General features: G+C 39.0%; 1 non-coding gene across 1 annotated transcript; it reads left to right on the top strand.

Annotated features, from left to right (window-relative positions):
• Positions 1 to 15,120: 15,120 nt before the first annotated feature.
• Positions 15,121 to 15,227, top strand: LOC112085686. The gene has a single exon (XR_002898986.1). It is a non-coding gene; the product is annotated as a small nucleolar RNA R71 (small nucleolar RNA).
• The last annotated feature ends 1,193 nt before the right edge of the window (positions 15,228 to 16,420 follow it).

Genomic DNA, 16,420 nt, shown 5'->3' with positions numbered 1-16,420 from the left:
AAAGAGAATTGTATAATCGAAAAATTAAAAAGGATATGTATCTGATGATAAATTGAAAACAACAGTTGATGATTTCGGTAGCAATCTGTTTAATGATTTTACTGATTTTATTTTGGAAAATCATACAAAACTAGAAAGAAAAAAACTTACGATAAATTCTACCAAGCTGTTCAACCGCATAAACAAAGTGGATGTGATGATCGGCATTCCATCGCATTCGATCAATTTTCGACGTATTATAAAGTTTAACAATCGAGATTTTTATCAGTAAATTTCTTGAACTTTACAGCTTTTTGTTTTTAGTTATAAAAATTCTCATCATGAATGTTCAATTTATAATAGTTGTAGACAAAAGTTAAGTTGTTAAAAAATTAATTAATAATTGTCATAAATGCAAAGGGTAGAAAAATATTAAATGTGCTACTAAACTTGTCATACTGTGCATATCTTTTTACTTTCCTTTTTATGTTTTCAAATTTAGTTTATTTATTATTTCCATTATTTAGAAATAAATCTTTTACAACTATGAATTGTGTAAGTATTATTCAAATCATCAATAAAATATGCTAAGTTAAATATTTCCATTTAGAAAATATCTTTTACAACTATGAATTGGATTATTTAAAAAATTATATATATGTATATGTATATACGTCAATTAAATATGCTAAGTTAATTTTTTTGTGCAATTGCTTCTTCATTCCATCAAAAACTCACATCAATACAAAGTCAATTACAAAGCTCTGCAGAGCAGCCTTTGCAAGAGAATCAACCACAACATAGATTGGAATTTTGTGTAACTTTTTATATGTCTCATTATAGAGGAAGAATCGAAGGGCTGGAAAGCCGATTCCAAAACAGAGAGGGAATTTTTGTGTAACTTTTTGTAATCTAGGGTCTAAATATAAGCACATCCACTTCCAGTTTTTACCTCCATTTCCCTTAGTTTACTTACAAGTTTCTAATGTATAGATGAAAATTTTTTTTATGAATTTTGGTATAATTAAAATATAAATAACATATAATAAAATAATTAACTTATAATTATTTCAAATAATTAGATGACATAATAATCTCAGAAAACAAAACGTCTAATCAAAAAACAACACATGTCCATTTATAATCTTTTTTATCAGCTAGATATACTTAGCCGTTTAGAAGTTATCTATATAATATTTGCGCTTCTAATTGGACTATGTGATGCTATGGACCCAATTTTCTCATATTTCAAGAATGATTTGCAAGAATAGCATCTTCTCATGACCGAATTAGGTAATTAGCAACCAAAATCAATCAATTTAATCCATAGCAATAGTCAACTAAAAAAATGGTAGGAAATTACAGTAAACCCCTTGCTCATTTCTCTCCAACGTTGCTTTTTCTGACAAAATACATAAATTTCAATTCTTAAATAATTCACAACACTAGCATCTATTTTCTACAATGGCATTCATACGTTAGCCTTTACTTTCGACAATGACATTCATAACTTTTATAATCATCGATAATCGTGTATCATACTAGGTTAATTTCGAGGGACCTCTTCTTAGATCAAATAAATTTTGACTATCTTGAGATTGTATTACTTGTTCTATTTAGTAACTGTACAAAACTATCGAGATACAGATGGTTGGAAGACAGACTGTTTTGCTCGTGATTGGAGAATAGTTTGAAGGATGTGATGGTGTGTGGACTTTTCTGGCCGAAAAAAAAGGAACACCATAGGTGTTTTCCTAAGCGCAAGAATGACGTATTCGGAGGTGGTGTAAGTCATAAAGGAGAAAATGGAAATAGCAGAAGAAGTGGTCATCGCTCTCACATAACAATGGCTGCAATACATGCTAATGGATAACGGGAAAGACACACCATCGGTTTCTATTCGCTGTGACGAGGATGTTTTACTTTTGGCGGAAATGCTGTCTGAGATAGACCAACTAAACCTATGCGTAATGGTGGACGAAGATGTGACTGAGAATGTGAATGAGACGGCTCTGGTGTTTCTTCCAAACTCGGAAGATGACGATGCAGACGATGTAGGTAAGTTTTGTAAAGTATTCATATTCCATAACTAGTAGTCGACTACTAATGACTATGATTATCTAAGTGGAATATACGGTTATTTGGTAAACATATATGGTTATAAAATAGTCTACTTCATGATGTGAAATTTGTAAACGGGTTAGTAATGTTTATCTAAGAGAAACATGATTATTTGAGTAACATATATGGTTATTTGGTACTCACATGTGGTTATAAAGAAGTCTACTTCATGATGTGGAACTTGTAAATGGTTTAAAAATATTTGACTACTTCATTTGTAAGAGTTAACAATTGTGCAGTCATAGACATCTACCTTTTTATGTTGTTTCATATTAGCTGAAGGAGTTTATGTCAGAAAGGTAGACTAAATTGAGATAGTTATTTATCTTGAAAAATTGTTATTTCTTGTTCAAATATTTCTGTGCTGTGTAGAAGGGTTTGAGAAGCTGGATGAGTTGGTTGTAACCTGTCTTGCTGGTGAGGAGGTTGAGTTTGACCAATGTGTTGATGAATCTTCTCAAAACAACGATGAAGCCTTGCATAATTTTGCAGTGGATGAAAGAACTGGAAAAGACAGTGATATCTGTAAATGTTAACGAAAAGGAAGGCTAAAGAGAACCGTTACGAATCCCGCTTCGTAGCGGATGGTGAAAGCCTAGAGAGAGAGGTGAATGTAGTCGTTCTTCGGTTAGGTTTAGTTGGGCAGAGGAGACGATGAATGGTGTTTTACTGAAACCCAAGAGATTCTGGCCATGTTCGGAAGGGATGATCTGCCAGTAGTGGATGAAATTCCAGAAGATGGTACGTAATTGAATATATATAGTCCGTTATGTGCATAGTTGTCTATTTTTCAAATATAACTTAAGCTGACTACCTCCATTTACATGAATAAACAATGATTTGAGAGATGTTCACTATGAGGGAGATGAGATTTTTGTAAGCCAGATATTCAGAAGCAAAGTGGAGTGCAAAATCAAAATGACAATTCATGCAATCAATCGCAAATTCAACTTCAAGACTACTTGTTCAACCAAGAGATACACAGAGTTTGTTTGTGTTAATCTAACGTGTTCTTAGCGCGTATACGCTTCCTGCATGGACGCAACTGGAAACTTCCAGATTAAAAGGCGAATACATAGTGGGGAACACGCATGCCCGACTGACGATCGCCAACAATGCCACAAGCAAGCAACTACGCAGGTTATTGGGGAGCTAATACAAAAAAAAATTACGGCAGGGCAAAAAGGACCAGATCCAATTGAGATTTAACGGATCATGCTTCAGGAGTTCCAGGTGAATATTTCCTACTGGAAGGCATGGAGATGCAGGGAAGTTGCACTTGAGAAGGTTTGGATCAGTGTCTGACAGTTATGCATTGCTGCCGTTCTATTTGGAAAATCTACAAAGCTCTAACCCTGGAACTCTTTGCAAAGCACAGTTCGTTATGGAAAAAAATGGTTGTTAGAGTTCAAGTATCTATTCATCTTGTATGCTTCCTCACTTGCTAGATAGAGGTACTTAAGACCCGTGGTTTTGATTGATGGTACACATCTTGTTGGGCGATATGGTGGCTGCCTTATAACTTATATGTGCAACTGCTTGATGTGGGTGCAGTGGGAAACTACAAGTTTTATCCTAAACAAGCTGCAAATTCACAGCAAACGCAGCAGTACTTAGGGATCGAAATCACATGGATTTTTTTGTTGAGAATTTCTAAGTGATGCTAAAAACAGCTGTAGACCTAATCAGATTAAAAAGGGTTTTGTGTGTCACTAATTCTACTAAACTAAGCAAGAAATAAAAAAACCCAAAAGAAAAAGGTTGTCCAACAATAGATTAAAGGCGCTGGGTATTAGGGTTTATCTCTAGGGTTCATGATCTATAACATATGGAATTTCGAAATAGATATTCTATGATTCTGGAACTACAATAGACACAGGTAAGATTAGCTAACTGTCGTTACAACATTAGGATCAGGATGAATGAGAGAATCATTTTAAAAAAAAAATCCTTAATCTAAAAAACTTAGATGTTTTCGATCATGGGGTCCCTTTTTATGGCCCTTTACCCATTAAGGCAACTGCTCATACATAGCTGAGCTTAACATCAGCATTGGTTTTGAAATAGAAAAATCAGTAAAGTAAAAAGATAAAGGATGAAGAAAATCTTCTCTTATTGAAGACAGAGTTGGCGAGAAAGCCTTCTACAATTGTATTAAAGTAAAACCTAAAACCCAAAACCCAAAAATGAGTACTCTATCTAAAGCATGAAAGAGACTAAGTTGTAAATACCTAAAGACAATGCATTTATAGTCTCTCCTCTTCTCTGGGCGTCTAGGGTTTGTAGAATAACTGAAGGAAGTGACTTTAGCCTTGAGTTAGGTTTCTGAGGCTCAGAAATGAGTCCACCGCGGGTGAGGAGCTCGCAGCCACGGTGTTAGAGGCTTCAGCCGCGGGTGGGAGCTACTTCACCTTCCAGACTGTGTTGCTTCACCTTTAGTGCATTGATAATATCTGGAGATCTAACCGTTGAATTGATTCCATTGTTAATTGCATTGGAAAACTAGTTGTCTCCTCTATAATGTCTCTAAATTTAGGGATGATCAGATGGTGAGAAGGTCTTCATTGGTTGCCAAACTTCGAACGCCTGAATTTATTCAAAAATTAGTTTTAAGTTAAAATTAGTTGACTACTGTCTGTGGTTGACTATTACTAGTTGTTTTCTGATTGCAGGTATATCCTTTTGTCGGGCGTGGTGATTGTCTAGTTCATCTTACAAGGAACATAACAACAAGGTTTAGAGAGAGTCAATAGCTACCACTTATGGTCAGAGCAGCAAAAGCTTACACTATGATGGAGTACCCAGATTTTTACAGGTTGCAAAGCATCAGCCCTAGTTGCACCAAGTATCTGCTTGATTTGGGATTCTGATAGACAAGACTTTTTATGGTCTTAGGGTTATCAATCCCCTTGTCAAAGTAGCACAAAAGAGGTTGTCAATCCAAGAATGTGGTGATAAACATTAAGCTATGTGATCAGTTTCTCAATTCAAGTAAACAAGTGAGATTTTGGTTGACTAATGACAACTAAAAACTTAAAATAAGATTAATGACTAATCAAATGATCAAACAAGAACTAAACAATTGACAAGTGATGTGAATATGAGATGATGGAAGCATAAGATTCTAGACATGATAGTTGGCTAGGGCGCTTTGGTCCTAAACCAGAAATGCTAATGACAATGATGAGACATGATTCAAATGATTTAGAACTCTAATCTAGATTAATCCTCTCATGAAAGCATTAACCTCTACACTAATCTATTTTCAAACCATATCATCATTTGTGAAATATGAATCAATGAGCATTAAGAAACAGTTATAAAAGTTCATTTATGAAAATAACAAGACATCATCTTGCAGCTAATGCATAAACCTCTAATACAGCTCGTTCAGGAATTTCATCAAACACTTTTGGTGCATGAAATTCCCAGAATCTAGATCAGAAGTGATGTGCAAGGATCTAACCTAGAGAGCAGCTGTTTAGAGAGATGAATCAATGAATCTAGCCCTAAGCACTCCTAATCTAACACTTTAGCACCCTAACCTACACATCTAGAACCTCATTAAGGTGACTACTCACTAATCATACTAATCTCTCTTAAACCTTTGCAAGTAGAGTAGATTGGCATGATTAATGGATGGAAATGATGACAGAGATGATAAACAAGATAGATTTCAGCTTTAAACACACAAAATGTCTTTGATTTCTCTTGATTAAAACTTTCAAAAACAGATATTTCTCTTCAAAAGGAGTCTTTCACAAAAGAGGCAAAGAAATTAAGGGGAATAAAGCTTAACCTAATGATTAATGTCTCAAAACTATATATAGGAAGGGTTTTTTTAATGAGTCAACCCTTAACAAACAGGATATTGGCCCATTAAGGCCCTAAAATTCGGACTGGATCGAGAGAAATATCGACGTGCCATATCTCGATATCTTGGTCGACATTTTTGCAAAGGATTCCTTAATGAGAATATCGACCGTGGGCTTGGTCGATATTTTGGTCGACATTCTTTCGGGATTTTGAGGTCCAAAATGTCGACCAGTGCTTCACCTCGATATCTTGGTCGACATTCTTTCGGCGGTTCAAGGTTCAAAGTATCGACCATCCTTCATCTCGATAGGCAGGTCGATATAGGTGTTTAGTGGCTCCAAGATGTGTGTTTTTTTCGGTCGCCGTAACTTTCAGCTCACAACTCCAAATCGGACGATCGCAGGTGTTCTGGAAAGAGGATTCAAATATCTCAAACTTTGGTAAAGAAACCTTCGGTGCTTGGGGAGTGGAAGGTTCCCCGGATGGCTTATCTCTGTGGTGCCTTGAAATGATAAAAAAAAAAAAGTTATTGGACCAGTGTTTACTCTGGAGACGGTATCTTTCAGCACATAGATTTAAACTGGATGGAGGCCTCGAATCTTTTCTGGGAAGAGCACTCAAAGACCTCGAATCTTGATGGAGGCCCCAGCGACTGAATCGGTCTGAAAGGGCATCGTCCCTCACAATCTTTGTAACCCATCAGATCGGTAAAAAGTGGTAACAAGACAGGTGTGTCTTCCGGTGAGCTTAACTCTCTGATCACTACTCCAAAGTCAATGATTTTAGCTGTTCTGGAACCGTGACTCAATCCTCTCCAACCTTTCTGAAGAACTTGACAGCTGAATCGGACCGGAAACTTCGCCGGACAGGAAATATATGGCGCATATCGGTTGAACTGGTTTTGGCCGAGAACTTGTGTGCCGCGGTAAGCATTTTGGTCAATAGGAAACCTTCCCGGTAATGTTTTTAGCCGGTAAAACCTCTTCCCCGGTACAGTCTGATGCCAATAACAACCTTTAAGCCATTTTCACCACCTTTGAACCTCCAAACCCCATATAGCCTCCAAAAGCACCTAAAAGACACTCCAAACATGCAAAGACTCACTTGGACCTAATGCAAACCCCTAAGTCCTAAAAAAACACCTAAAGACATAAAATGCAAGAAATAAGACATGATTTGGAATAAAATATACAACCTAAATGATAACACGTATTTTGACCACTTTTATGTACTTGAATCGCAGATCGATTCTGAAAATTTTGAGTAGGTGCATCAAAATCAGCTATGCGATGGTTCCTGGGTTGTCTTCGGTATTGATTTGCTGGCGGAATGGGCGGTGAATGCGTTCATTCGGCTGCATTGCTGGGTGGTCACCATCGGCTGCATTGATGGGTGGATCGAGGTCTTCACGTCCTTCTCTCTCTCGGTTCTGGTGGTTTCTTGGAAGAACCTCATCCTCCTCTCCATCTTGTCGAGCATGATCACCTTCTATGTGATCATTCTCTTCGTTTTCTCCATGTTCGGACCCGTCTTGGTCCATATTTAAATTTCGATTAATAGGATCTCCAGGCTGGTCGTCGTTGGCCATTCCTTGCGTTCGTCTAAGTCTTCGAAGTTCTCTTTCGTGTCTGTCTATCTCGTCTAGAATTGGAATGTCTCCTGCAGGTCTACGCCTGGTATTCATGCAAAGAGAAAGACAAAAGAAGGGAAAGATAGTTCAGAAAAACTTTAAGAAAGAACTAGAGATCAGGTGTCTAGAACAGAAGTTAAAACAATAAAAATAGCAAAAGGCAGCGAAACAAATCCCCGGCAACGACGCCAAAAACTTGATGCGTGCTCGTGTCAACTACGTGAGGGAACAAGTTTTACCCTTAACAAAACAAATGAAAGCCGCAAGTGCACAGCTAATCAGTTGTAGTATTTAGGGATCGAATCCACAGAGATTTGTGTGCCTGGTATTCTTCTACGGTTCTTAACTTTATGTCTAGACTAAATTGGTTTTTAAGGTTGGTTGTTTTTCTTGCGAATTAAACTAAAACAAAAGAAAGCAAATAAATCTATCCTAAAAAGCAGGTAAGAAAATCGAATGGAATGCAATTAGAATAGGCAAATATCGAATGAAAGACTAATAAGGCAAGTAAGATATCGCATGAAATGTAAATAAAGCAAGTAAATAATGAACTAAGGAAATCGAAATGCAGGTCTAAGAAAGCAAATAAAAATCGATGGAATTGTAAACTATGGCTAAAACCGCTGAGCTTTTGGGAACTCTAAGGGATCATAATCGGTTTTAACACTAAGGTAGATAGATTGGGACTGACAGATAACGATATATGGGTTCTAGAGCTAGAGTACGGCGGTATGACTACGTCACTGTCGTGATTATAACCAACTGTTTCTCGCAACCCTGACCAGTAGGTTGCCACTCTGGCCCTGGAAGGGAGAGAACGCAAGAGCTGCACAAAACTTGTCAATACTCACGATCTCGCCGCAGGTAGGTTTCCACTCCTACGGAAAAATCGCCTGTTTCATTCTAGGGCTGATACTTAATGAAAACTTTCGCAACACTAACTATCTAGATCAGATACTAGGTGATCAATCAAGCATACATGCAATAAAAACAAGAATAAACAGAGAACGGGTCAAAATCCCAGATCTATAAACCTAGATGTCTTAATCGATTATGAGAGCCCCTTTCAGGAACATTAAGCCCAACTCGGGATCTACTCAGAGATGGCTGAGTTCGACATCATCATTGGTTTTAATAAAAGTAATGAAAAACAGTAAAGAAAAGAGATAAAGAAAGCTTCTCTATTGAAGAACTCGGACTTGAACAATCTTCTACAAAAATCTCATAAAAGCGGCTAAAGGAAAAGGGTTTCTGTAAAGTATGAAGGGTTCTCCCTAAAAATGACCTAAATGACATGTATTTATAGTCTCCAATACTCCATGGTCTCTAGGGTTCCGGAATTGAGGCTGAGAATGACTTTGGGCTTCAGATAAGTGGGCTTTAACTCGGAGATTGATTGCCGCGGTCGGGAGTGTTGTGACCGCGGCAATTGGCTTGTTGGCCGCGGTTGGGAAGCTTCTGACCGCGGCAAATAGCTTGTTGGCCGCGGTCGCGTGAGTTGCTGACCGACTTCAAGTGGCTCCGGGGCTAATGGAATATCTTGAGATCCAACCGTTGGAATGTCTCCAAACCAAGTGCATTTGAAAGCTGGTTGATTCTTCTATAAGTTGTCCAATTTTGAGGTTGATCAGACAGTGAGAAGGTCTTCGTCTCTCCATGAGAGTTCTAACGGTCTGCATTTATCCAAAAGAGTCTTTTTGTTCCATTTTGTGCCTCTTTGTCCCAAATTACCTGAAAAGTCTTTTAAAATCCGGAAACATAGAAATCCTTTGAAAACCTTTGAAAATGGAGTAAAAACACCTGTAAAAGATATTAAAGTGATCCATAAAAATGGTCAAAATCCGGTGTTATCAACTCCCCCTGACTTAGTCTTTTGTTTGTCCTCAAACAAAACAAAGGCTAAATCTCGGCGAGAGGTTTGAAAACGCAGGAACTAAACAAAATCTCAGAGACCAAACTTCTAGACCAATATCAATCAGTATGCATCAATCGGGAATAGCCTAGAAAAATCTCACTAGCAATACAGGCATAACTAGTCCGTTAATCCGTCATGCAGAAATCTATGCACTAAGATCTAACTTCCAGTCAACTAGCTCTTAACATTCATTAAAAATCTCAGTGGTTCTCATCAAAGAAAATCTAGGCAACGCAATCTAGGCTAGGTGTCAAAAAAAGGATTATTTTGGGGGTAAGGCTTAAAGTGTTTAAGGGTTACCTGAGGATCTGGAGGATGCAGGATATTATGCAAAATCGCAAGAGAGAGTGAAGCTGTTGGTGTCCACAGTTTTCAGTCACTTTCTTCTTGACATAGATTCATGGTCTTCTTCCTCAGGTTCTCTCCAAACTCCCCCAGACTTAGATTTTTGTAAATTTTTCAAAACAATAGCTCCTTAAACGAATAGTGGTTGCTCATTGCCCCACAAATTTCGACAATCTAAGACTCATTAGGCTTTTTGTTTCCCTTTCTCTTTTCACTTTTTTTTTTTTTTTTTAAAGAAAGGGAACATCTTTAGATATAGAGTCTTAGAGAGCACGAATTTACCAGTTAATATCTGTCTTGTAAAGCTTTATTATGTTTCTGATACTCTTCTTTCCCAATTCCATTCAGTCTCCTTTGTGAGTGACTGAAAACTGCGTCGCGCCTCTTCTCTCCGACGTTTTTGCACATATCTGCTGATATAAACTAAAGAGAGAATGCATGAGGATTGAAAACGAGGGTTTTGGGGTAGGGTATGGTACCAGATAAAGATAAACTGGTCATCTAGAACGACAAATAGTGGTACAAGTGATGATAAAAGACGTCCTAGATGTGTATGTCGATGCCTGCTTAAAATCAAAGATGAGAAAATTAGATATCAATATTAAGTCCAAATAAAATGAGCTAGTATATCCTGTTAGAAAGAATCTCCATGAATAGAAGTCTTCTGGTGGGAGTTCGTAGTGCAAGTAGTCTAGCTACGGCCTAGTCTAGTGCTAACCAGAAATGAGCTATCATGCATAGTGTAGAAGTGTGCAGGTCTAAATCATCATAGTTTTGCGTCAAACATTCCTGAAAAATACTTAATGTCAAATAGGTTACATATTAAAAATTTTAAAAGTACTTGAAATTTAAAAGCAAAGCAGGAAAATAATTAGTACGGATAGACATCCTCCCCCAGACTTAAATCACACTGTCCCCAGTGTGAAAAAGTTGGTGAGAAGATGGTGAATAAAGGCGACATAAAATAAAGTAAGATAAAAGGAAAGAAAAAGATGATAGAACCGTGATGGTAGTGAAGTGCTGATCAATCACTCATCCTCCGAAGTGTCGTCTGCGAACTGGTGCTGCTCCTGTAAGAAGGTGACAACGCGCTCAAAGCGTCGTCCCTGTCTCTCAACTCTGCGCTCAAAATCAGAATGAGTGTGTGATGATGTAGATGATGAGGTGTGGCCGGTCGAAATAGATGTCTGAAAATGAGCACGGGCTGCAGCTGCATCACGCTTCGCCTTGGCCACTATGTATTGGCCAATGGTGAATGGTAGACGAGGTACAGATGGCAGAAAATCATCAGATACCGGAGACCATCGTGGGCGTCCTCCGTTGCACAATCTCGGGATAGACGCTGAAGGTAAGCGGACTCGGTGCTCCTCGGTGCCAGTGCAATACTTGTAACCAAACCTGTCTGGATCGAAAGCGGCACGAGAGATAGTGTGATCGCGAGAGAGATAAAGTAGATCATACCAGACATCGGGAAGTGGGTCATCAGATGAGAAATCGAATCCTACAGCCTATAGTATCGCTGTAATAGCACTCCCGAAAGCTGGAGTAGCGTCCTCGCAACCATGTAAATCATGCTTCACCTTTACCATATTCTGCGCTATGATCCATGCGAAGCAGGCAAGTCATGGATCATCCATAAACGGAATCTGAAGTGCGATGAGCTCAGTCTTCAAAACACTTCCCATGTTGGCTCTAGAGAAGATCGTGTGTGCTAAGATTTTGTGCACAACTCTCACTGCTGGGTGGCTAAGAAAGGCTGACTTCGATCTCCCACTATCATAGGTTCCATGACCCATCTCTCTCCACAGGTTAAGATCAGGTTCATCTTCAAGGTAAATTCCATCAGTGTATGGAAGCTTAAGAGCTTCACAAACCTCGGAAATGGTGAGAGAATAAGGCTGTCCGCGGATAGAGAATGACAAGATGCCGTCTGATGCTCTGGGATTCCTCCTCTTCGTGTGGTGGAGTGTAACGGTCGCTAAAAGCTAACGGACTAGCTCAGGATAAGTCGGAAGGTTCAGCTCCATGTAGGGTCTCAGCTTAAGTACATCAATGTACCAGATCACATCCTCTCTGATTCCAAGCATCTCGAGTGTATGATAATCAATGTAAGGCGTGGGTTTGATGTTCAGCTTCTTGAAACGCCTTGCATAGTCCACTCTCGGGTTTGTCTCCCTCCCAATGTATCGAATTTGTGGTGGCTCGGGAGCTGCTCGTGTTTCTCTTGAGTGCTGGAGCAATCTCATCACATAGCTTCTTCTTCTTGGTCTGGCTTGGTTCAGCATGTACTCTCCTAGAGTAGCATCATCGGGAATGTCCTCGGAGCTGCCACCAGTGCGACGGCTCTTTCGGGATCTGGTTTCGTCCATTTTCTGCAAAATGAAATGATTCTTGGAAAAAGAGTGAATATGGATGCTGATTTTAACACATTAAGATCTGTTATACTAATACTAGTATAAAGAGATTAATTAAAAACATGAGCAAGCAAAATTTATATTGAATCAGAGAAATCAAGTAGTTCATGACTAAATTCGGATTTTTGATGTTCTTAACATAGAAATCTTCTAAAAATCGGTTTTGATGAGCAATTTCCATGTAAATTCTAAAGATTACCCAATACTAATCACTAATCACACAAGACTAAATCAAATTCATCAATTTTGCTGTTCCAAATTCGATTTTTATTAAGCATGTAGAATCCAAATTTCAAAAATCTCAATTTCTCTTAAGCTAGGTGCTAAAATCGATTTTTAGATAACCTAAATGGATAATCTATCATTCTTAAGCTATTTCCACCATCAATAGACCAAGATTTTGGGTTTTTAAAGAAAACCCTAAGTTCAAAATCGAGTAAGAATGGTGAGTTGTGGTTCATACCTTGCTGGAAAGAGAGAATTGATGGCAGAATTGAAATCAGCTTTGAAAAAGAGTGAGGTTTGAGCCAAAAATCTCTTAAAAAGCTTAAGAATTGAAAAATGTGTTCTTTCTCCTAAATCTCTAAGTTTTTGGAAGAGAAGAGAAGAAAGAGTTTTGATCCAAAAAGTTTGTTTCTTTTCTTTAAAAAGTGTTTTTTGAAACAAAAACGGAAAATTTCTGGAAATTTTTAAGTTTACGGGAACTTATCTTTTCTTGTTTGCACATTAGGAAAGTTTAAAACTTACGGAAGATATTTTCGGGTTTTACCGGGAATATTTCGGGAAACACCGGGAAATACCGAAAAACGGCGGAAATCCGCGGCATCACCTCAACGACCAACGGCCGCGGTCAGGAGACGCGCGACCGCAGTGATTGAGGGCTCGGCCGCGGTCACGTTCACTGTGCCGCGGTCGACGCACCCTTGGCCGCGGGTCGAACAGTCGCGACCGCGGCCCTTCCTCCTGCGGCCTATTGTCCAATCTTCTCGTCTTTGCCGGGCCGAGCAGCTAAAAACCTACCTTTTCTTCTTGGTTTTTCTAATTTTCTGATTTTTTTGTGTTTTTGTTTCATAACATACCTAAAACTTTAAAAGAAAGCATAAATTGTAAAAAAGGAAACGAAAACTAAAAGAAAGAGTACCTAAATGGGTTGCCTCCCATTAAACGCTTTTGTTTTAAGTCGTTTAGCTCGACGTAAGCATGAGGAATCAGGCTGATTTGAATGGCACTCCACTTGATGTGCCTTTATCACTTCCAGTTGCTGGAGGTTTTACTTCTTCTCCTTGAGGAGAAGTCTTCTTACCTTTACTCTTCTTTCGGACTTTAATGTTGTTCAGAACCCTTTTTGTGTTTTCGATCAGCTCCTGGATTTGGTCCTCACTAGTTTCTGTTGCATCTGGTGGAATGATGATCTTGATCTTTGCAAAAGCTTTCGGCTTCTCCTTTTCTTTCTCTTTTGGCCTGTTCCCTTTACTTGGAAATTCATCTAAGATAGTAGGATAGTACCTTTTTCGGTCCACATTGAGGAAAACAGCATGCCGGTTTGCGTGATCGATTATTGCTCCTACTGTAGCTAGGAATGGTCTCCCGAAAATGAGTGGCCTCTCTTTGTCTTTATCCATCCCCAGGACTTGGAAATCTGCTGGAACAATCTTATCTCCCACTAGAACTTGTAGATCATGAATCGCCCCTTCAGTATCTTTTTGAGATGAATCTCCAAAGATAACCTTAACCGTCGATGTCCTTAAGGTTTTTATGCCCAATTTTTCGGCAAATGTCTTAGACATGATGTTGACATTGGCTCCGGAATCGCACAAGCAGTCTGTAAACTTGATTCCTGAAATGAAACACTGGAAAACAAAACGTCCCGGATCATCGGCTTTGGTAAGCCTTTGAAACGGTGATCGTTCAGGTACCTTAAACGGTGGCTGCTTGGGATCGATATCCTTATACAGTGGTACAAAGATTGGGGTTTCTTCTTTCTTTCCATCGGTTCCGGACTCTTCTTCGGGCAATGTGGTTATGGCGTTGCAAAACTTCTTAGGGTTATCTTCAACCCTTCCTGGAAGAACTCCACTTTGCCTCTTCATAGAATCGGCTGTTTGGGCGACTTGCACATCTAACTTTTTTACGTGCAAAGATAAAGATTCAAACTTACCATTCAGATCATTGTACATGCAGTCCACTTTCACGTTCACGTCTTTAGATGCTTTTTCGTTCGTCATAACGAGCTGTTGGATTGACTGTTCAAGTCTACTGATTTGTGAAGCTAGCTGGTTCGTCGTGACTCCCTGCTGTTGTACAAATTGATTGTTAAAACCCGTACCTTGGTATTTATATGGTTGTCGCGGTTGATATGGTACTATTCCTCCGAAGTTTCCACCTTGAAACTTGTTTTGGAAGGATTTTTGCTGAGGTGGGTAGTACTGATCTTGAGGATTCTCCACATTTGGATTGTGGTAAGAGAGATTGTTGTAATTTGCATTCCGAAAGTTGTTGTTGAAGTTGTTGTTGGGGCGATTTTGGTATGGCACCAGTGCTCCTACGTAGTTCACATCTTCTTCTTGAAATGCTGATTAATGTGATCGATATCACTAGGTCCTTCATCTTCTGCGCCATTGTTGGTTTCACAAGCATGGATTGGGCGATTGTTGCTCTTCAGAAGCTGGCTCACCATGTTCTTCAACTCGGTTATCTCCTTGTTGTCTGTTCCGGCTTGCTTTATCGATCGATCGTATTCAGGACAGTCATTGCTATTGGCTTGAGCCAAATTTTCGATGAGAGCTCTTCCTTGGGTTATCGTCTTTTGCCCAAAATCTCCATTGCTAGCTGTATCAAGTGAAAGTTTCTATTTTGGTTGCAAACCTCGGTAAAATGTGCTCATCAGGCTTGATCCATGAAATCCATGGTGAGGGCAGTCACGTTCATATTCCTTAAAACGTTCCCAAGCTTCATAGAAAGATTCAGTTGGCCCTTGTTGAAAGGTTGAGATCTTCGTTCTCAAATTGTTAGACCTTGACTTAGTGTAGAAGTGGTTTAGGAAAGCAGTTCTACATTCTTTCCAATTGGTAATCGATCCTGCAGGCAAAGACTTCAACCATCGGTGAGCTTTATGTACTAATGAAAAAGGGAACAACTTACACTTTAAATAGTCAGGTGGAACTTGGTTTGTTCTCATCATGCTGCAAATTTCTTCAAAAAGCTCGATATGGTCCATTGGGTGCTCAGAAGGAACTCCATGGAACTGGTTTTGCTTCACCAATGAGATGATTTGAGGCTTGACTTCAAACTCATTCCGGTTTGGAAATGGTACTTGAATCGTAGATCGATTCTGAAAATTTTGAGTAGGTGCATCAAAATCAGCTATGCGATGGTTCCTGGGTTGTCTTCGGTGTTGATTTGCTGGCGGAATGGGGCAGTGAATGCGTTCATTCGGCTGCATTGCTGGGTGGTCACCATCAGCTGCATTGATGGGTGGATCGAGGTCTTCACGTCCTTCTCTCTCTCGGTTCTGGTGGTTTCTTGGAAGAACCTCATCCTCCTCTCCATCTTGTCGAGCATGATCACCTTCTATGTGATCATTCTCTTCGTTTTCTCCATGTTCGGACCCGTCTTGGTCCATATTTAAATTTCGATTAATAGGATCTCCAGGCTGGTCGTCGTTGGCCATTCCTTGCGTTCGTCTAAGTCTTCGAAGTTCTCTTTCGTGTCTGTCTATCTCGTCTAGAATTGGAATGTCTCCTGCAGGTCTACGCCTGGTTCATGCAAAGAGAAAGACAAAAGAAGGGAAAGATAGTTCAGAAAAACTTTAAGAAAGAACTAGAGATCAGGTGTCTAGAACAGAAGTTAAAACAATAAAAATAGCAAAAGGCAGCGAAACAAATCCCCGGCAACGACGCCAAAAACTTGATGCGTGCTCGTGTCAACTACGTGAGGGAACAAGTTTTACCCTTAACAAAACAAATGAAAGCCGCAAGTGCACAGCTAATCAGTTGTAGTATTTAGGGATCGAATCCACATAGATTTGTGTGCCTGGTATTCTTTTACGGTTCTTAACTTTATGTCTAGACTAAATTGGTTTTTAAGGTTGGTTGTTTTTCTTGCGAATTAAGCTAAAACAAAAGAAAGCAAATAAATCTATCCTAAAAAGCAGGTAAAAAAATCGAATGGAATGCAATTAGAATAGGCAAATATCGAATG

The sequence above is a fragment of the Eutrema salsugineum genome, unplaced genomic scaffold (assembly GCF_000478725.1).
Source record: "Eutrema salsugineum unplaced genomic scaffold, Eutsalg1_0 scaffold_3, whole genome shotgun sequence".
Classification (NCBI taxonomy): Eukaryota; Viridiplantae; Streptophyta; class Magnoliopsida; order Brassicales; family Brassicaceae; genus Eutrema; species Eutrema salsugineum.
The sequence above is the reverse complement of the archived record's forward strand: the minus strand, read 5'-3'. Positions and strand labels throughout refer to the sequence as shown.